The sequence below is a fragment of the Arvicanthis niloticus genome, chromosome 18, assembly GCF_011762505.2.
Source record: "Arvicanthis niloticus isolate mArvNil1 chromosome 18, mArvNil1.pat.X, whole genome shotgun sequence".
NCBI classification, from domain to species: domain Eukaryota; kingdom Metazoa; phylum Chordata; class Mammalia; order Rodentia; family Muridae; genus Arvicanthis; species Arvicanthis niloticus.
Genome location: NC_047675.1, coordinates 10179870 through 10203237, shown reverse-complemented (window position 1 = coordinate 10203237; position 23368 = coordinate 10179870). Strand labels below are relative to the sequence as shown.

Here is a 23368-nt window from a genome sequence, read left to right as displayed (position 1 = left end):
GAACACCGAGTGGGGAGGAATTCGAGGGTGGGGAGGGGGGAGGGGGGTAGGTGGGGCACACCCTTGTGGAAGCAGGAGGGGGGCGGGATAGGAGGTTCCTGGGCGGTGGGGGGAATGAGGTGAAGGGATAAAATCTGAAATGTATTTTAAAGAAATTATATATATTATTCATATATATATGAATGAATGAAAACTGTGAAAAAGATGCTCAGTATCAGGGACTGAATTTGGACAGGGATTCCTCCCAGTCCAGGGCTTCTGTTGCTCTCATGTTTTTGCTAGTATGGGTGATTCAGGGAGTCTTACTTCTTGGAAGCCATGTAGGCCATGTGGTCCACCGCCCTGTTGCTGTAGCCATGTTCACTGTCATACCAGGAGATGATGAAATTGTCATTGAGTGCAATTCCAGCCACAACCTCAAAGGTTGAAGGGTGGTAAAGTTGCAGGAGACAACCTGGTCCTCAGTGCAGGCCAGGATACTCTTTTGTGGGCCCTCTGATGCTTGCTTCACCACCTTCTTGATGACATCATACTTCTCCAAGTGGCATATAAGATATACAATAGACAAGTTGGGGACAGGAAGGTGGAAGACTGTGCCAGTGAGCTTCCCATTCAGCTTTAAGATGACCTTGCCCACAGCGTTGGCAGCACCAGTAGATGCAGGGATGATGTTCTGGGCAGCCTCATGACCATCACACCACAGCTTTCTAGAGGGACCATTCACAGTCTTCTGGATAGCAATGATGGCATAGACTGTGGTCACAAGTCCTTCCACAAAGCCAAAGTTGTCATGGATGACCTTGGCTTGGGGATAAGCAGTTGGTGCAGGAAGCATTGTGACAATGTTGAATGAGTTGTCATACTTGTCATGGTTCACACACATTAGAAACATGGAAGCATTAGCAGAAAGGGTGAAGACAATAACACCTTTGTCCTCACCCTTCTAGTGGGCTCTGGCCTTCTCCATGGTGGTGAAGATACCACAACACACTCAGTATCAGCATAACTCCACTTGCTCATTCCTGGAAGATGGTGATGACCTTACTGTTAATGACAAGCTTCCCACTCTCAGCTTGACCATGCTGTTGTACTTGCTGGACCATGTAGACCATGTAGTTAAGGTCACTGAAGGGGTCATAGATGGCAAAAAATTCACATTGTCAGATGAGCTGGCAGTCCTTTTAACCACATGCCCAAATATGTTCACTATGACCTTCATCACCACATCTAAGGGATGAGGCTGGTACCACAGAAGAAGATGTATCTGTCCCTGGAACATGCAGTAGAGAGCTGACTGTACCTCACATTTTAAAAGGATTCTTCTGGCTGAGAGTGGAGAATAGAATCTTGGATATAAGCCACCTAGGAAGTTATTGGTTTGATGAGAGACAGCATGTGGAGGTATTTTTGAATTAATTTTATTTTTAATTAAGAGATTTATTAAATAAGAGTAATTGCTCATATTTATGAGGTACACTGTGATAATTAAGTTCTTGTCCAAACTGTGATTAAATGACTACAGCAGGGTAATTTGCATTCTCTTCTCCTTATAAATGTATCATCTCTTTGTGTCGGGAAAGTTTGAACTCATCTCTTCTACTTTGAGTGAAACGTACTGTAAATTGCTGTAACTAGCACCATCTTATTGTGATAGAGAGAATTCCAGCTGCCCTGCCTCTGGAGTTGTGGTATAAAAGCTGTGGGTACATGTGTTTAGAAGGCTCCACTCACTACTTAGGCCCGTTGTGATGTTGGCAATTAGTAATTCCTGCATCTGATCAGCATTCCTTATACACACTTATTATTGGGAAAAATGTTCAGCTTACAGATGAAAATAATTTCAATTGCTTTTCACCAAGGAAACATTCAGCTTTCCAATATTGCCTTACTTATGATAATTCCCTCTTAGTTAACAAACTTAGGGAAAGAGGAAAAGTAGTGACAATTTCAGTAGACTATCTGATTTCTAAGGTTTTCATATTTTATGAGATATGTATCTGTACCTGTTTGTGTGTGTGCACGCACATGCATGTGCATGTGCTCATGTATGTAGATGTGGAGCCCCGAGGTTGATGGTTGTCATCTTCTTCTAGTGTTCTGTACGTTAGTTTGTGAAGCAAGATCTTGGCGAGCATTCTGGATTCTCTTGTCCTCCCCAACTAAGATTAGACATGATGGATGTCACTGCATCTGGCTTCTTACATGGGTACAGGGAATCCAGACTCATGTCCTCATGATTACAAGGCAGGCACTTAATTGACTGATCTACCTCTAGTCTCAGTGATATATATATTTTTTAAGTTTTAACAATTAAGTAAGAGTGAACAAGTAAAAAGAAAAAGGAAATATTATTTAAAGCAAGTAAGTAATGGCAACATCAAAATTGTATTTTTATCAAAAGAATATTTTTTATCTACCATTTACTGCATTATCTGCATCAAATTCTCCTAATTCCACAAATAAAAATGTTTTTAAGTTTGAAATTCAGGATCTAATGAAGTATTCTCCATAAAAATAAAAGGAGTAACCAGGTAAGCATTTGCAAAACATATAAGGAAATAAATTGATCACAGAGTAATAGCAAATCTGCTATATTGAAGGATAGCAAAAGGAAAGATAAAACCAATTTTTAATAGCATACAAACATGCTAGAGCAAAGCCCTTGTCATCGTAGGAAGTCTCCATGGGCTGGATTCTCTGACATGAGTTCATTCTGACTTGGCAAGAACTGAGATCATGACATTGTGTATCCACATAGTGAATGATCATGCTGTAGACTCTGTTCAAAGACCGTGTCTCAATTAAAACTTTAAACACTCTTTGAAAGTAAGAAGTTGATTCTTGTTTACTTGTAAAATGAAGATGTTAGATAATCTTTCCCTGAAGTTTAATATTTTCTGTGTCAAAATGAAGAAATTAAAACCAAAGAGCATCCATGGGCTGGACCTAAGCCATATATGTATGTGTATGTGTGTGTGTGTGTGTGTGTGTGTATACATATATATCTCAGATGTGTGGCTTAGTCTTCATGTGGGCTCTTAACCACTGGAGCAGGGGTGTCTCTGACTCTATTGCTTGCCCTTGGATCCCTTTTCCCCAATTGGACTGCCTTGTTTAACCACATATGAGAAGATGCATGTGCCAGGTTCTACTGCAACTGGATATGCCAAGGCAGGTTGATATCCATGGGAGGCCTCTTCTTCGCTGAGGAGGAAAGGAAGGGGGTGTGGGGGGAAGAAAGATAAGGGGTAATTTTCATCTCCATTTGTCAGGATACCAGCAGTCTAGTTTAGTAGTGTCAGGAAATAAACAGTCCAGTTTAAAAGTACCACCAAACATGAGTCAGCAATGCAGCACAATCCAGTAGAAACTGCCAGGCTGCTGCCAAAGCAGCACGAGTCAGCTGGAGTAACCTGGACCATTTGAAATGCCAGGAGTTTACTGCCATGCCTCTCTCAACGAAGTGAAGATCAGCAAAGACCCGAGACCAGTAAAGAGATGTACAGATAGCTATGTAAGCATCCCCCATCCCCATCACTGTCTATTAAGACCACTTACACTCTCTGCAACCATCACATTTTCTCCCACGGGTCTTGCCTCGGCAAAACACCACATGAGTCTACATCGCATGACACAACCAGAAACTTCCACTTCAGGGAGGGGAAGCTGCAATTGGGATGTAAAGTAAATTAAATAAATTGATTAATGAAAAAGAAGAAATTTACATGGTAGTTATCTTAGAGAAGACTTCTATTCCTGTATCTCTATGTTGACTACTACATGGTTTCTTGAAAATCTGTCAGGTTTCTTCACATCGCTACAGTACGAGGTTGGAGATGTTCAAGTGAACCTCAGAATTTCAGGTAATACCTGTCCCCGGTCAATTAGTCCAGTGGATTTCAGCTCCTAAGCCTCAGAGATACTTGGCAACGCCCTGCTAATCTCATGTACTTTGATGGATATTCTCAGAAGCATGATCAGGCAAGTCCTCTACTGTTGGCCTACAGCTTCAGCTGTTTCTTACCTACCTGTGCTATACATTATATACTCACAACACTCCCCCTTCCCTCTCCACACCACAGAATTCAATAGCAATTGCGTCCCCTTTGCATTTGTGATGTGTTTGTCGCATCTTAAGGAAGATGACTCCAGTTATCTTTTATATTTTTATTTTATAATTGCTCTGCGTGTGTATTATCCAATTTCCCCTCTCTGTGGGGCAGCTGCTCTCTTTCTGATGAGAATCTAAAATTGAGCGCTGGCTGCATATGCTGTAGATGCCCTGCTCACCATATGCCGGCAGCCTTTGCATCAGGATCCTTTCTTTACCTTGTCCATGAAGACCTGACACATGGCTTCACCCATGGCATCACTCACCCCTTGTCCTGTTTGCATTACCCATTCATAGACTGTTCACTTCTGACTTTGAATAGCCCAGAGCCATACCCCACTCTTCTGATTTCATATTCCTTACTAGAAACTCTTTCCGCCCCTCACATTCTCTAAACTTTTGAGTTGGTAAATGGTCTGTTGATTTTGTGTGTGATACTGGATAGGGCACCCCAGTCTTGTGCCCTTCAGGTAGACATTCTACAGCTAAGCTACACCCCAGGCCATTCTGAAATTAAGAAAAGGGTCTTGCTAACTGTAAGTGAGGATGCAGTAAAATCTCCAAGCTAGACCCCTCCATGGGTATAAAGAAGGGTTCATTTTGTGACGTTCAAAACTTCCATGGTTACCTGTTGTGGGCAGAAAAAAAAGAAAAATAGTGGGAGAATCTAGCCAGCTATAAAGGGGCTAATTTGTGGCAGGAAGAAGGAAAATTAGCAGGAACACCCTGGGAACTAGTGTGTGGCTTTGATCTGATAGAGGGTTGTTTGAATAATTAATAGGAAGTAGGTGGTTGTAAGGCCAGGAAAGAAAGTAATGGCTTTTCCTGTCAAATAGAAAACCACCTTAAATATTTTCTCAGTATTGCTGAGTATTTACTGGGTCAGAGTCCAACCTGAGTTGAGCCCAGACTGTCATCCATGACATTGTCAGTGGTCCTGCCATTTTGGGAGGAATTGGGTCCTAATACTAACTTGCTCAAGTTAGCCTTGAACTTACCATTGTTCTGCCTCAGCCTCCTAAGTAGCTGAAATTATAATGCAGCATCATAATACATGACTAAGATGATCTTGATATACAGATTGTGTCATTTGTATGTCATTCTCAATCTTTCCCAAACCTGGTGACTACATACAGATGTGACAGTAGCTAGAGAGTGCAGACACCATTCCAGAGAGAGATAGCCAAGCAAGTCTTGGTTAGGACACAGGAGTAGACACTCCGGCTTTTACAATTGCTGCTGTGAAAGGGTTATCACAGCAGTGTCTTAAGACACCAGAAAAACACCATATATCAGGATACCTGTCATCTATTAAATGTTAATTAAGACTACATGTCATGATAAAGTACCCATGACAAACAGCTTATAATGAGGGAACTTATATTGGCTCGCAGTTTATTTATTTCAAACTCCTGACCAGTAGGCTCTGCTGCTTTGGGCCCTGTGTCATGACAGTAACTCGTGGAAGAAATGTTTAACTGGGAGAAGCTGCTCATCTTGATGCAGCTTGGAGAAAGACCAAGAGAGAAGAAAGCTGTGGTCGGAACACCACACACCCCTTCAAGGGTGTTCCTAGTGACTTAACTTTCTCCCACTGAGCGCCATTTCTTAATGACTCTACCTTCTTCCCACAGAGCCACAGAGTGGGGACCACGCCTTCAGTACATAAGCCTTTAGAGGACACTCCAGATACAAGCTCTAGCATGCAGTTAATAGAGTTATAAACTATCTCCACTCACCCTTTGCCTATTCTCTGCGCTATTACCTCCTTGGAACCTGCCAGCTATCCTTTTATCTATTCATTCTTTAAGCTTCCTGCTGCAGATTTTGAAAATCCCTTTCATTGTCTTAGGGTTTTAACCTCTGTACTCAAAACTAATGTGCACAGAGAGCCCTGTGAACTCATTTAATGCCTTATAATATGTACCAATGAACTGCAACTTCCATGAAAATGTTCATGTTCATAGGAACTCTCTTGAGGGTCCACATTTCTGTCATAGGTTTGGGCTGGCTTTGAAGCAGTGCATGTTTGTGAGAAGCAGACTGATGCTTTGATTCATAATACACTATGGAACAGAACATCCTAGCTGGTTGCAGAGCTGGCCCAACAAAACAAAACAGAACAAGACAAACATCAGCCTTGTAAACACAGATTCTGTGACAGAAGAACTGATAAAGATCTGAGCCTAGCTTTTCTCATTGATGTATCCTAATATACAGTCATGCAGATACCAAGATGAAATTCTCCAGGATGGTGGAAGATGTTGCATGCCTCTACTTTAGTATCCTTCTGCTCTGCCTTTCTCTTGCACTTCCTTCTTCTTCATCAGCCTTTCTCTTGATGAAATGCAGGTCTATGTTCTGTGTAGTAAGTTACAGTAATTCTAGACAAGAAAGGACATGTGTGACAGTTAAGGATTTATTGTATGTGCATACATACTCCTTTGATTCTATTTAAATAGATGTGTACTTCAATATATTTTAAAAAGTGAGAAAACCATATGGAAGTTATTTTTGCCTGTGTGTTTTTCACAGAAGAAATTGCTAAGACAAACTCTATATTCAATGGAGAATTCCTTTGTAAAATGTATTTGTTATAATGAAATAAAGCCACACAAAAGCAAAAATCACCCTTTCTTTTAATTTTTGGTTGTGAGCCTAACCTTCAGTGGCTGAGCTATTTCCCTAGATAGCTTTGTACTTAAAACAATCCAGTTGTGAGTCATTCTACTGTGCAACTCTTTCAAATGTGCTTTTATGACTTAAATCTTAACACACAGGGACACAGAGACCATAGTTAAGGGATCCCATCAAAAAATGAGACAGACCTGCAGACAGGGGCCACCTTCTCTTCAGGACATGCTTCCAGCAGCTGACACTGAATGCATTCAATATCTAAACGATACTCTAGAAACACTTGAAAGATATCAACAAAGAGGTCTCAGAATAAATAAACTGTCTCCCTTTCAGGTGAAGGATTAGACATTTGCAATGGGGACAGAAATCGGTAGGCTCTCAGAGTAGAGGGAGGACATCTAGCTACAGGGTTGTAACTTAGCCTTATTACATGGCTGAGGACTTTGAGTGGCGTGAACTTGCTAGGTTTCTGTGGCGTAGAAGGGGAAGAGAGTAGAATAGAACAGAGAGTCAATGATGCTGTACCCTTGCTCAATGAAGGCCACTTGAAAATGACCATCAAAGTATAATGTGCTCCAAAGAACAGAAGACCTTAATGCTTTGCAGTGAGAGTAGGATGCATGGCATAGGTGTGTCACTTTAAAATGAACACATTAGAATGTATATTATGTCTTCCCTGGCTCCTCAATTTTGTTATGTCTGTGCAGTGACAGCTATAATGTAATTGCTTGTTATGTATCATATACCATAAAATGACACTCTCTATAATTTTATCCAACCCATGGGCTATTTCAATGAGGTGTGTAGTATCCTATGTACCTATATACCATTTATCATGATCTCTTTATCACTTCATAGATGAAGAATCAAACCCTTGAAGTAGAAGTGGCATGCTTAGCTCAAAGTAGGTAAGTAGACTCTGGAGTTGACCAGCAGCTCTGTATGATTTCAAAGGCCATGCTTGAGATTGTATTTCAAATATCTCTGAGACATTTAAGTGTGAAAACTTAGTCATCAGGTGACACTACTGGGTGGTAACAGGGTCCAGTGGCAGGTCCTTCCATCACTGGAGGCCTGTCCATGATGGAGATGATGGAGTCCCAGCCCCGTTTGGCCCTATTTTCAATCATTCTTAACATTAGCTGAGAGACCTTGCTCTCTGCTATTCTTCCTGTCACGATGAACTGCCCCACTACAGGTCTAAAAGCAACTGGCCACAAATTAACAACCCTAAAATTGAGTGACAAAATAAACTTTTCTATTTAGAAGGTGATTCTATGGAGTATTTGTCTTAATAGGTTAGTAGATTATCACCAATACAAACTTCATAAAGGTAGTAAGTAGTCAATCATCTCTCTGTATTGGAGTACCCTGCACTGTGAATTTAGTTCTGAAGGTATTACATTTTTACAGTGACTGAAATATTAGTCATTGGTCTTATTTTACTGGAAATAACCAGTTATTAGCATTATTAGTAAGTTATTTCTACGTTTTTTTTTGAGCTTCCACAAAGCTTAGAGTCTTAAACTGTGAGAGATGGGTCAGTGGTGAAGTGCCATACTTGTCTTATCATGCCAGGGTGGCAGCATGAGTCTGAAATCCCAGTGGTGAGTCACTGGGGACAGACAGATCCCCAGAAACACCCTGGCCAGCCAGTCTAGATGAATGGATAAACTTAAGTTCAGTAAAAGAACCCATCTCAAAACAGGTAGAAAACAGTTAAGGGAGAAATCTGACATTAACCTTCTACCTTCCTACTACACATGCACATACGTCTGAATGTACATGTGTACAACTCGCACATACATGTACAAGCAATCTTTACACACAATACTACAAACATCTACAATTTTTTAAAAAATTTAAAATTTACTTTATGTTTCTTGGATTTGAGAATTTGAATGGGTTTGCGGGCATTCTTGGTAACCAGAGCCAGTTTCAGATACTCTTGGCTAGATTATATTACATGTCTGAGACCTCAGTGCTCATATATGGATTGATGCTGTCCCCATGAAGGCTGGAATGTAGTATTTACTAGGCAGCAGAAGTGCTTTGAGAACACTAAGTAAAACCTGGGGGTAAGAGTCACACATGAATCTCTGATTCATATTCACTATGGACCCCCATTGGCCAAAGCTAGACACAAGGTTATCTCAGTCACAAAGGGTAGACAGAAAACCCACTTCCATGCAGAGAATTGGAAGTATCATTTCACAAGGACATCATCCACTGAAAGTGCCACACTACAATGCCATGGACACAGGAAGGGGGAGAACTTGAGATCATTTAAAAATACCATACTTGTATAATTCTACTTAGTCCTTTCACAAATATGTGGTGTTTATCAGCATGAAGGACTAGATAAAAATTGGTAACATGCCACAGACAACCACTTATTCCTATTGAACATAATCTTCAATCTGAAGAAGGCCTGCTTTTCTGGCAGAAAATGATCACCAGCTTTAAGCAAAAGAATAGCTACTGGCTGCCAGTCTTTAGTTGGGCTTCTTATGTTTAGTTTCTGGATTTTAAGGCACAGTATGTCTATGGTGTCCCAAATGCCTCAGACTCACAATGCATCTGTCTCTTTGTCTCCTGCTTCCGGCTAGGATCATGGTGTGCCTTACTACACTCAGCTTATCCACTCCTCTTACATACTGGAAAGGTGATTTGTAACATGCAGTGAGGCATGGAAGTGTTACTCAACTGACTGTTGTCCAAAGATCCAAGAGCAAATTGTATTCTGTTCCAACATGCTTATAACCACAGGGAAGATGATCATTAGGGACATGGATTTTCTACACACACATACACAGATTCACATGCTCTGTCATACACACTAATACATACACACTTTCTCTTTCATACACATACTCTCTGTCACACACATACTTTCTCACACACCCACACATTCTCTCTCACACAAACACACACTGTCACACATACACTTACTCTCACGCACATGAATGTTCACAGACACAATACACACACACACACACTACACACCCACACCCACACAAAGAGAGAGAGAGACAGACAGACAGACACACACACACACACACACACACAGAAAGAGAGAGAGAGAGAGAGAGAGAGAGAGAGAGAGAGAGAGACTAGAAATACTCAATATCTTAAAGGCAACAGCAATGACATGCACCTTTTGGAAGAAAAGCGACTGTTAACTGCCACGGGTGTAAAACTGTAATAGCAGGTGAGATACTATGGCAGGAGAGTTGATGACCCCACAAGGAAACAATTGGGATTTCTCTCTAGATTTTGCCTCAACATTTGTTTTGTGGTTTCAAGGCTCAAGGGCTGAATGCTTCTCTGCAATATCCTATGCTTCTTTTCCTTCCCGATGCTCTTGCCTGCTATTGAGTTTGATTGTTTCCCTCTGTGTGCACGTTTTTTTTTTTTTTTTTTTTTTTATCTTGCCTGGGAAATTGAGACCCAGTTTATATCTTTGCCGGAGAGATGAAAAAGAATTTTCTCACCTGTCCACAGAATGGGACTTTACAAGCCTAGATCAGAACTATTTTCTGTATAATGCCTTTCCTTACTGTCATTTTTTTTTTGTGAATAAAAGATATTTCCTATATGGAATAAAAATTAAAAGTTTCCACTGGATGTCCAGAAAGGTTGTGATAACAGTGTATTCCTCCCCATATATCTATGGAGAACCATATAAAGAAACATCAACAGTGAAGAAGGAATTTTCCTTACCTCAAACCAGAAATGTTCCAGCCCCAAACTCAAAGTATACAAACAAGTCTCAAATTTCAGGTGTCTTGCTGCTTTGATTGATTTCTTAGAATTTTTCTTTAGCAAGCATTAGCTTTGAGATATAATAGGCCAAATATATTCAATGGTTATGGCCAGAGAGTCATGATGTTTATGATTTTTTGTGAACCACGTGATCACCTATGGGACTAGGGGCTCAATGTATTTGCCAAAAGTGGGTTTCTAGTAGTCAGTTACTAAATTCCACTCTGCAAATAGGAAGTTTGTCGTTGTGCCAATTTCTGCCTTGAGTGGATGGAAGTGCCTGAGGTTGAGTTTGGATATATAATCTCCAACCTGATGTCGCAGGTAGTAGCTATTCATGAGCCCACTGGAGAAAGACAGAAGGGACCATGGGTGGAAAAATACTGATGCTCCCAGAGATCATCAAACCACCTAATTGTTGAAGCAAAAGTCTTTGGAGAAGGCTCTTACCTTGTGAGGATCACATGAGACACTACTGCCTTGACCTGCCTCTGCCCTTTCACACCTTCTCATGTACTTCTGAGATACTCTGCTGTTCAGTTTTCCAACTGTCCTTCTAAAGCTCTGAACTTTCAGACAAAATATTAGTCAAACAGCTGTGAGTTCCTATTTTTATGGAAAATGACCAAGTCTATTGCTCCAAGTTCTGCCTACCTAATGGCTTTACCTTCACCTCAGTTCTCATGGAGCTGATCCAGAATGAGGCCACGGGGCTGTGAGAGTTCCCTTTCAGTAACAGTTGGATATAGCACAAAACTATTGTTGAACAAAACTTGAGCTTTTAAATTTAATCAGTCAGAAGAAGTCCATATATTTCATGGGTGTAGACTTCATATTAGTATGTGTGCAGTGGAATATAAACAGGGGATATAGCAATAGGCCAACATAACTTGTCCATCATGGACATACTGCAACCCAGTTCCATGTACATCATATTTTCCTTTTCTGATGGAGTTGTAGACTTTGAATCTTGGTTGGTCAAACAATGACCTAGTTCATGGTTAGCAGTACAGATCATATTGTGACCTGGTCAAAGGGCATGGGTAAAACCCAATAACAACCTAATGTTTATTGCTTTAGAAGAGAATTGTTTTCCATGGAGAATGACAGATGCTCTAAACACTAAAATTCTGTATTATGGTTCACTTTAAGAGTTTGTAAAGGGCTCTAAGTGGAAGCCTTACCTGCCACTAATGTTTCGAGTATTGTGAGTATGCATATCATATAAACTAACTGGGAACTTAGAGCTTCCCCAGGAAGGGTTGGAATAACATGCATAAATGAGGTACATGTTGCTTCTTTAACTAGATACAATATATATGATATCTTTATCTTACTGTTAGGAGAAGCCATATGAAGCAATTTATTCTTCACCATGGGAAAGATTTCTCTGAAGTGGCACACTCGAGTTCTTTTAGGATTTATTGCCTACCCTCTGGCATTCAAGTGTTTTAGTAATGCTTGCAGATTAGTTGCTATCTCCTGCTTATCAGATCCAATCAGTGAAATTTCATTAATGTAATGGATCAGCATGATTCCCTTGGAATGTGCAGTAAGCAGGTTCCCTGAAGAACGGATGATGGTATAGTGAGCATCGACACAATGCAGAGATAGGATAGACAGTATGTATTGCTGGCCATGCCAGCCAAAAACGAATTACCCCTGATGGCCTTCACTAACAGGTGCAGAAAAACAATCATCGTTGGCAGATCAATAGTTGCACAGCAGGTTCCAGAGAACAAGCTGGCTTAGTCCTGCAGTGAAACTCCACTGAAGCAGGAGCAGCAATTATTCGATAATGTTTATGATAAGCTGGTCATTGACTAAGAACCATCTGTCTTCTGTGAAGATTGAGCAAGTGAATCTGAAATCTTTTCCTAGTGAGTTTACATTAATCACTGCAGTTCCATGCATTTTTATGTGCCTTCATCTTTGACCCTACAATCCAGTGGCACATCACTCACAAGACACAGCCCCACGGACATCCCATGAATTCTGCCATTAGAAATAGGCCAAATCATAAATGTTTTGGTTATGCATTGAAATCTGTTGAGTCATACTTTAAATTTGGGGGGTGGGAGGAATTTGTTAAAATGTGACTTCAGAACCCAGAGCGGTAAAAGTAAGTTTTGAGTAGGATAAGCACTTTTAGGGACAAAAACTGCACCAGGAGAGGAGAGGACAGTGCTCCTTCAGACAAGGAGAGACTATTGTAGCCAACGATGGAAAGGCTACTTCTGTAGATAAAGAAGTCTTAATAAAAATTCAGGTATCAAGGTTCAGGATATGCAAATCTAGTGAAGTTATCTCATCTATTACCATAAAGATAGTCAGTGCCCTGTTCATACCCAGTTGCAATGGCTAGTCTTCATTGTCAGCTTCATTAGACTGAGGCAAACCCAGAGATTGTGAAAGCTCATCTTTTATGTGTCTGTGAGGTGCTTTCAGAGAGAATTAACTGAATGTGAGATATGGCTTTGGACAAAATAAGAGAGAGAAAAACAGAGAAAGCCCACTAGCACAAATGTCTGTCTGTCCTTCCACCTCTCTCTTTTTTTTTTGGTCACCCTGATGTGAGCTGCTTTGCTCTGTTTTGTTTTCCCTACCACGATTGACTGAAATCTCTGAAACCATAAGCCAAAATAAATCTATTTTTTTCTGAAGGGGTTTGATCATGTTTTTCTGCCACAGCAATGAAAATCTAACTAGCACACTAACCAATGTGCAAGCTTTGCACATTGAGACTAGTTGTGATAACAAAAGTTTGACATTTGTTATAATTGAGTGACAGATAGACTATATTCTTCTTTGCCCTAAGTCACTCTCACTTTTCCTAGATACTATATTTACCCATTTGAGCATTTATTAATTGTCAGCTTTGAGTCAGGCAATGAATGAGGTTACTCTATCAGAAATCCAATGTAGGTTTCATTGAGCCCAAAACCAAGTTATCAGAGCTATCTTACTTTTTAGAAACTCCAAGAGAGTCTATTTTCTGCATTTTCTAATTTCTCGATATTTTTGATTACTCACCATTATTTGATCAGGATCTACATTTTCTACTTTTTGTTTGTTTGTTTATTATAATCTCACACTGTAGCTCAGGCTGGATTGGAATCATCCCGTGTAGCTTAAACTTCCATTAAGCTTGTCCCAACCTTCTGAATTTTGAGAATACAGGCCTGAGCTGCCATACATAGCTTAGTTTTCAACTTTAAAGAGAGCAGTGTCGTATTTCGTTAGAATTCTTTTATCATTGCCCCACCATTAAGACTTTTGCTTTTCATCAGCCAGCTCATGCACTCAACACCTATGGAGCAAAAGCAGTCTCTTCAAAGTCAACAAGAAAAATAGAGAAAAGGTCAGTGTCATTTTATATGGCATAAAACAACCTTGAGGAAACTCTAAGAATATGGACAAGTGATTATTTGATAATGACGTTCGCTTGGGTGTAACCTAAAGACTTGTCAGCTGCAACAGCAAGCCAAGCTGGTAGCATTAACTGAAAGAAAATGTGGCAGAAAGAAGTGCAAGAAGGCTGTGTTACTCTGGTTTTCCATGAGGCAATTATAGTTCTATTTAGATGTGAACATGTGGTTTTGCTCAAGATGGGAGAAGAATAACCTGAAGGGACGCAGAGACCATAAAGTCTGTCTCCTTGGCAACAAGAGTTGGAACTATTGCTTTGCTTTTAGTAGACTAGTTGACCTCTTTTTGAAGTCATAGAAGTGGAGCAATCCATCAGAGGAAGCAAGAGAGTGAAAGGACTTGGGACAGGAATCTCTCCTCAAGAGCCTGGAGGCCAAAGCATTGAACAAATCAATTGTTTATTAAAAGTTTACCTTGCTGTTTTGGATTTTTCTGGGACCCAGCATTTCTTATATATTCCTATTTCTCTCTTTTGTGATGAGAATCTCTATTCTATGCATAATTCTTAATTTGGAAACAACTTTCTCACTTCAACATGTATAGAGATATGTACGTACTATATTTGGAGTGCCTCTTGGTGTTAAAAACTTCAGCCGAAGAACCTTGAGAACTAAATCTCCATCATTTGAAAATGGCCTAGTTTACAACATGTTGATATACAAAGCTCAGCTGGACTGGTCCCTTCACTCTACATCCCTCTGACATAATGGCCTATTAGAAAGGGGATACGCTACGTAGGTCTATTTCATTTCATTCCTTCAGTGAGATTGAGATGCACTTCAAACTCCAGAACATAAAGTAAGGGATGAGTATAAAAGCTATGGAATGTGAAATGGCAGAAAGAATGATCATGATTACAAATCTCAGCAGAGCCTGATCAAACTCATCTGAGCAGAATGATGGGACAAGCTGTTCCTCTGACTTCTTACCTGAGGAACCTCAGTTCACTTTCCTCTTCCACTGATCTCATCATTTCTTTTGTTGATATATTCAATGGGTGTTCTATTAACCAGATGAGCTTTGACTTCTTCCTTCCTGTCTGCCTTGGCTGCTTGGTGCTGGGATGAAACTATTTAGCTAGATCTGTATCTCCCTCCCTTTTGAGTAAACCAGCCCACTCCTCTCAGAACCCTCAATTTTTTTTAACCTGGACTTTTTTGATTCTTTCTTTCATTTTACTTTTTCTTTTCTCTGAGAAACAAACCACATCATTTTGTTGTCTACAAGAAGCTCATCAGATCTTCAAGTGTAGGCATCCCCACAGAAGCAAGAAATGGAAAATACAAATCCAGCAAATAGGCCCAGGAAACAAGTAGGTGTCACTATCCCAATATCTGAAGAAAAGAAAATTTCAAGCCAAATTATCTCTTCTTAATCAGAAGAGATAAGGAGGGTGCTATATTATTGTCAAGGAGACAAATAAGTAGGACAACATTAGGTCATAAATATATCTGAGCCAGTACCTAAGTCTGGATCATCCCATTTCATAAACAGTATACTATTGGGCTTCAAGATATAGATGAATCCCAACTCAGCAACAGAAAGTGATTTCAGGGCTCCATTTTCTCCAATAGGCAGGTCATCCGAACAAAACCCAATCAGCTATATTAGAGTTAAAGGACATTGTACATCAAAAGAATCTAACAGATAGCTACATAATATTCTACCTAAACATCAAAGAAGATACATCTACTCAAAAGCTCATGGACATTTCTCTAAAGCAGAGCCAATATTGGAACAAATAGCAAAAACATACAGAAAATTAAAAATAATTCTGAAGTGGAAATTTCTGGTTTCTTTGGTGACTCAGATGTGTCATGTGATATTTTTCTGGAAACTCTTATGAGAAGATGTTTTTGCTGAAGCAGACACAAGGGAGGATCTTTTGCTGAGAACAGACACCTAGTGGTTTTCTGGAAGCTGTCTGGAAAAAGAACATGTGATATTTTGCTACAGTATACTTTGAAAAAAAACATGTGATGTCTGGAAAGGGTACAAATATAACCCAGTAGCCAGTGGACTATGCTGTATGGTATTGGTTCACCTTGTCACTCTTTGCTGGTCTTTATTGTGTTTTGCTGATACTGGTATTTACTGATGATGCTGTGGCATTGTTTTTCCTTGCCTTCTTTGCTGATCATGATTTGTCATGACTCTATATAGAGAAAGACACCAAAGAACTTTTGGTGTTTGGGTAGAATATTATGTACCTATCTGTTAGGTTCATCTGGTGGCTTCTTGCCACTTCTGTGGACTCAAGTTGATTGGCAGAGCCTTGGGGCTTCTTCTGCATCAAACTATCATTGCTGATTTGTGAATGATGTTTGCTTGTAGCTGGAGATACCACTGCTCATTCATGTGAACTAAGCTGCTGATATCCTGACAATACAGACTGGGCTTACTCCAAAATACTGTTTTTAAACAGGTCCACATCCTCCTTTGTCCTATTAATCTTTCCTTTACATTACCTCTGGAGGGTGGTAGGCTAGAAGGGAGCTTAAAACATTTAAGTACACTTACTAAAGTAGATTTTGAAAAATACAAGTCTATATAACTCCATGTATCTTATCTGACCACATCCAATAAGCTTCAAAATCAAACAGCAAAATAATGTAGAAATTACATAAACTCATGGAGATTAAACAACATACTGATGAACGATAAGTCATTTCAACATGTAACTATAGGTTGCCTTATGCTGGAATTTGTTATTTTTTAAAAAAAACTTTATCCCGAAGTTTGATTAGTCCAAGAGGTTCTGTGAACTTGGGAAAAAGCATCTGAAAATTTCAGAGACATTATTCTAATTTTCTGGTTCTAGGTTAGAAATGCTACAAATTCTTTTTAGAAGAATAAAATGGAAATAATAAAGAAGAAAACAAAACCAGCAAAGCAACAAATAATTGCTTTGTTTGAGAAAGCAAACAAAAAAATGCTTACCCTGTTATGTATAGAGTTGACCAAGGAAGTCTTCAAAGTCATGAAGGAGGCAGCTTTCTTGAGTGGGATTTCTGTGGATGTTCCAATGGTCTAACATGGACCTTTGTCATTCTGCCTATATTGAAAATGGGACTAAAAGAATAATTTCAACACTTAAATGAGACTTCTTAGAAAAGTGAATTCATTGTGAAGTTAATCTGCATTAATTTCTAATTTGTTTAAAGGGACTTGAGAAGAAATGTCAAGTATAGCAACCAACGAAGTAGATTCATTTAGAAAAATACAACCAAGCAGCCATTTGGACGAAGGTACTCTTGTCTTAAGAATATATGCACTGTGTTTCAGCATTCTCGAGGGGTATTTCCTAAACAGCTTCATAGCAACTGTAAATAGCAATGGGTGAGTGATGAGAAAAAGAAAAAAATGTGTTCTTTAAAAATAAGTTTCACTAGGAAGCAAGTTCAGATATTACAGCTTTGTTAGGGCTTATGCCTAGGATTACATTTGGAATTCATGTGCATTAATTTGTATTTGTTACTTATTAAGAGATGATGAAATTTTTATCGAAAGTTTCCATTTCAAGAACGGCTCTTTCAAGCTTTTGTTTTATTTTATTTTTAATTGTTTATTTTTTGTTATTAAACAAGAGGTAAACTAACCTTTCAAATTTCTTCTTTCCACTTGTTGCTATATAATTATTAACGACTATTTCTGTTTTGCCCATTACTAGTAACATTTTGTCCTCTGGACAACTGGATTTAGATATGATTTTTTTTTTTATAGTTACAAATGCATGTTAAGTGTTAGGCATAATTGCCAAATGGGTGGAGTTATCATTTATGGATAAGAGACAATTTATGTTCCCAATCACTTATATAGGTACTAGCCTCTACCATACATTCTTATTATAAGGAATTTCATTTACTCTTTGTAACAGCCTTTTAAACTAATTAATTAGCTTGCTGTTGTTTTGAGATAGGATCTTAGATAAACTCAGCTGGTTCCAAAATCCAAATCCTCGAATCCCCACTTCCAAGTGCCAGGATTGAGTAAGTTTGCTACCATAACCAGTTCTAAGGTATAAATCATTATCTTAATTTCACAGGTGAAAGAATGATTAAGATGAACCTTTTGGATGACAAATCTGGATAACAACAGAAGTCTCATTAAATGGTCTCTCTTTCACATTTTATTCTTTAAGACATGGGAAGAAATAAAATTATTTTATTTTAACTTTAACAGGAAGACCCTGATAAGCAAAACTCAATTCCTTTAAAGATTCTGGCTTTTAAGTCCCTTTGTTCAACAATAGGTGGTTATTTCTCAAGCTACTTATTTCCTTCTTTTCTTTAGTGATCTTAAGAGAATTCTCTTTCTTCTGCCACCTTGGCCTCATTAGAGAGACTGACATGAACAAGGTAAAAGATGTACAGAGTCTGTAGAGAATTAGTTTTTTATCCATGAAAGATGTGTTTGGAAAGCAATATACCTAATAAAATGTCTCTTGCATAGAAAGGCTTAGCAACAGCCTAGATAACAGCAAGATGGTCGTCAAGGTGTTGGAGATTACATATATTTGTGTAATAATATGCAATATATGAAAATAACATATATAAATTATATTATATTGTATATTATACAATAAATATAATTCCACAAAATGATTACAGTTTTGTTTTTACTATATAGACCTTTGAGAAAATGTAGGTTATTCTATCAATTTTGTTGTTATATCAGAAGAGATAGCATTAGTAACAAAAAGAGGAACACTCTTTAAGATCAACAGCTTCTTAACTGTACACTGATGTTTAAATATGTTCTTTTATATGTCAATGTTGCAGTAAATCTCTTGCCCATGGGGAGTCCATAGAATAAAGACACAAGTCAATAAATATCAAATGAATGCTGCATGCCTAGATTGGGCAGATTTACCATTAAACTACACTATTCCCCCGCTATGAGAGCTCTTAACAACTTGCGGTTTCCTAGGTCAAGGTCTTCTTCGTCTTCTCTCCTTTTCTACCAACCGCCAACTCCCCTGCTTCCACCAACTTCCCACTCCTCTGCTCCCACCAACTTGCCAATTAGTCTGATTCAAAACTAGATGACATATTTTGAGAAGAACCCCTGACAGTGGGCCTAACAAGTGGAATAGTTACCTATTGACCACAAAACAAAAGGTGAAGTTGAACAGAAATGTTGCAACCATACATAGTATGCCCTAATTCATAAGTGTTGATCAATAATCTTAAGTATAAATAAGCCAACATGGCCCAGTGAAAGGGGAATCTCTGGAGTCAACCTGCCTTGAGATTTCTCAATTTTTATAGCTGCAAACTCTTTTTTCTAAAGCTGTGCTAATGATAAAAGATGTGAGGATCAAGTAAGCTAATTCCTGTTTAGGCTCAGGACAGTGCCAGGCATGCAACAGACGCTTAATAGATAATAGCCATGTAAATTAAGTGCAGGAGAAACAGGCTCTAATAAAGTAATAAACAGAAAGAGAGACTTTGCCAGAGCTGTGGAATTTGAATAGTGCTAATATACCTCACCCAGCCCTGTAGAGTCATTGAACAGATTAAAGATAAAAGAATTTAACAGCTGATGGCTCAGTTATTAAGTTCCTCTAGAACCTACTCAGTCTGTGGACTATAATTAGCTAAAAGAGAAATGTCTTTTCAAAGGGATGGATGCTGTGATAGTGTATAAGCAAAATTTGTCACTTTGGAGTATTTTAAGGTAGTCACACACACATGTGCACACACATGCACACACATATGGACACACACATATACACACACACACACCACACACACCACACACCACACACACACACACACACACATACACACATACACACACACACAGAGTCACTCCCTGCCTTGTTTCTTCTGTGGTGCTCTATAGAAGATAACTGGATTCAACTGTACACAAAAGTCCTTCTCAAGAGATATGTTGCTACTTGGTCAAAACTTCTGATAAAACTGAGGATTTATTTGTTTTCCCATGGTCATTACTTATGAGACATTTGGAGCTATATATTTAATAAATCACTGTCCAATGACCCATTTTGTCATTAGCAGCTACTATTCATAAAAGCTGCTCGTGCCACACACTGAAACTATTTTCTTGCAAGTCTGACGTGAAATAAAAAAAGGACACAAATTGGCTTCATGCCTTCTTTTAAAATCATCGATTTTAAGAAATGGAAATGATGGATCTTGGACATCTCTGGATGCCTCATTTGTAGCTTTCTGCTGTAGCACAGCAACACTGGACACTTTCATGAGAAGCTTAGCTTCATCTGCTCGTTTTGCATAAGATATTCTAGATAGCACATATTTTGATGCTTGGTTTTGATGTGTTTGAAGATTTTCTATATTCTAAAATGCAAATCTTATACATAAAAATACTCATCTTTCTGAAACCTTGGGTAAATCCAGGCCTTGATAGGAAGAATGAGATTTTGATAAGAACTAAAGACCTGGCTATTTCCACCAGCCACATGGTTCCAGCAATTTGTATCATGGTTGTTAGAACACTGGTCTTCTGGGCCCTGTCACCATTCTCAGAGTCTAGGAACAACATAGCCATCTTCAACAAGCGTCTCTTTATCTCCACTTGCTTCATTCTCCTCAGAGCATTTAACTGCCTGCCTGATCTTTCTTTCTCCTGGTCCTTTCCTCCAACCACCCTATCTTTGTTGTTCTTTCTTCCCTCTGAAGAAGCATCCCCACCTGTGGCCTAGTCTATAAAACTGTTCAATGTTGTATTAGCAAGCGTTGCCTCTGCCCACACAGTATACACTGCAAAGGCGCTGATCGCAGCAGGATCTCCCTTCTGTATTAAGGGTGATAATTCTTAAAATTGTATTGCTACCCTATTTCATGGATTACATTGATTCATTTGTTTAATTTCCTTTCCAATTACATTATAAATTCTCCAAAGGCTAGGATTATGTCTTATTAGATATCATGTTCTGCATCATTAGAATGGTACTGTGCAAACAATAGGCAATAAGTACCCATTTCTCAACAAATGATTGATGTCTACCTGTTCCCCATTCTGAACGGTAGAATGGAGTAAATTATTTACTTATGATTAATTTCTCACCGTGAGATGGAATTGTTATATACTCACTAACACTTAGAAGGGTAATGTCTATAGGTGAACAACAGACTCTTTGTGTGTCTTTAAACTAAAATTCCTGTAGGAGCTGAGGAAAGGAAAATTTGCAGTATATAATGACATAGCAAACAATGCTCACATGATCTGAGGAGACAAAGGGTGTGAAACGGTTTCTTAGAAAGCATGAACACCTTGGATACTGGACATGACGGCTCATGCCCATGCCTGTAATCATGGGGCTGGGGAGGTAGAGACAAGTGGGTCCTGGGGTTCAATGATGAGAAGATCTAGCAGAATTGATGAGTTCTGGGTCCCAGTGAGAGCTTACAGCTAAAAAAAAAAAAAAAAAAAAAAAAAAAAAAAAAAAAAAATTCTGGGTGGCTGTAGGACCATGAAAGACAGTCTGGGTTCCTGGTTGAGCTAAGGCTAGAAACCCTGGTGACCCTGAGGGGTGGCAGGTGTTTTGCCTGGTTCCTGGACACTAGGCTCCTGACATGAGGCCGCAACCTTTCATAGATTTGTGCCCATCAGTTCACCTAAGGGCAATGCCCCAAGTCCCTCTACAGGTAGGGGACACGACCTGTGGTCACATAAGCTCAAGCAAGACAGAACTCCATTTTAATGAGGTACCTAAAGGCCTGAAGGGCTTAGCCAATTACACTTCCCTTCCCAGACACTCCTCCCTGCAAAAGCTTTTTAACTTCAGGCCTGCCCTGAGAAACTGGGGCACGGTTTTTACTCATCTCCACTTTCCACCATGACAGTAAATGGGTTAAAGTCATAGATTGCCTTTTTTTTTTTAAACCGGGATCCGCCATGGGGAGAAGGCCTTCACCTACAGAGCCTCCGTCTAGTCTCCCGTACTAGGCCTCTCTGTGCTCCCAGCCATGACCACCAAGCCAAGCCAAGCCAAGCCAGCTGCCTGCTGACCAAGTGAAGGACTCATCCCCACCAGACCCAGCTGGAGCTGCTCTCTCCTTTTCCCCATCGGCCCCAGGCCACATCCAGCTTCTGGGCCCCCACTACGTTCTCAGCTATTCTGCCGGCTCCCAGCAGCACCTGGGTGCCCAAGAGCCTGCGAACCAGATGCCCCAGCCTCCCTGCAGGACCTCAGACTGTGCTTCCCCACCGCCCCGCCCCGAATGGTGTCCCCCTAACATAGGGTAAATGCAGTTGATAAGTGCAGTCAAAACTCCAGCGTTCTGCCTCCCTGAGTGGCTGGAACCCTGTGATGGAGCGATGCGGGACCCCATTTAACCAAACAGATGGTTCTTGAGGAATCAAAGTCAGACTGATCTCTGCCTCCACATGCGCAAGTGTGCCTGTGAATTCACACACACACACACACACACACACACACACACACACACACACACACACCCCTTACAGTTTGATTTATAATCTTCATTTCCTGGCAACTTCTATGCAAAACCACAACAACCCCCAAAACTTGTTCCATAGAAAAGAGAGACATACACAGGGGTTATCATTGCTGTAATGTGTGTAATGCATCAATCAGAGAAACGTTGTACACTATACCGTGTTGGGCCATACATCACTTTAAAATGAATGGCGAGGTGAACACACAGATGAATCCATGTGGAGAAATGGTTCTCTCTGTGCTCCCATGCAACATTTGTCTCTCATGCCACCATTGATTGGGGACAAAGTGCATCTCTCTCTCTTCTCATTTTTCTCATTTTGTTTCTTTGTATAATCTTTCCATTTCCTTCTTTCTTTAATCAAAATTCAGATCTCTAAACTAGCCATAGAGGGTAGCAAGGAAAATGTATTATTTACAGTGCTTATTAAATGGAATTTCAAGTTTCTCTTTATATCCCCAAAGTCAGGATGTAACATTATTACATTTCCCTATCTGAGTAAGCAAAGAAGAAAACCCAAGCAGAGGGAAGCAGTCTATTTGTGCACAAATCTAGTTTGCCTTCTCCTGTGGGCCTTGGTGGTCAGGAACAAACATGCACTGTTTGATTGGCTTGTGCCTATTTCATTCTTTTATCTGCATGCTTTTTGAATGCATGTGTGCATGGGTGTATACACATATGAGTGCACACATGTGTGAATGTGCATGTGCTTGTGTGTATGTGTGTTGTGTGGAGGAAGGGCATCTGTGCTTGTATATTTGAAGGCTAGACGTCAACTGAGTATTTTCCTCTGTTGGCTCTCCATCTTAGGTTTTCAGATAGGATATTTGCAGAGAACCTTCACTGCACTGTTTTGCTCAGCTGGCTGGAGCCCCCAGGATGTGCTCTTCTCTGATCTCCCAGTCCAGGTATTGCACACATGTGCCATGACACCAGGCTTTTATGTGGGTGTTGTAAATCCTAACTCAGGTCCTCA

General features: G+C 39.8%; 1 pseudogene; it reads right to left on the bottom strand.

Annotated features, from left to right (window-relative positions):
- Positions 1 to 302: 302 nt before the first annotated feature.
- On the bottom strand, positions 303 to 1148 carry LOC117723451 (glyceraldehyde-3-phosphate dehydrogenase pseudogene; annotated as a pseudogene).
- Positions 1149 to 23368: the final 22220 nt, after the last annotated feature.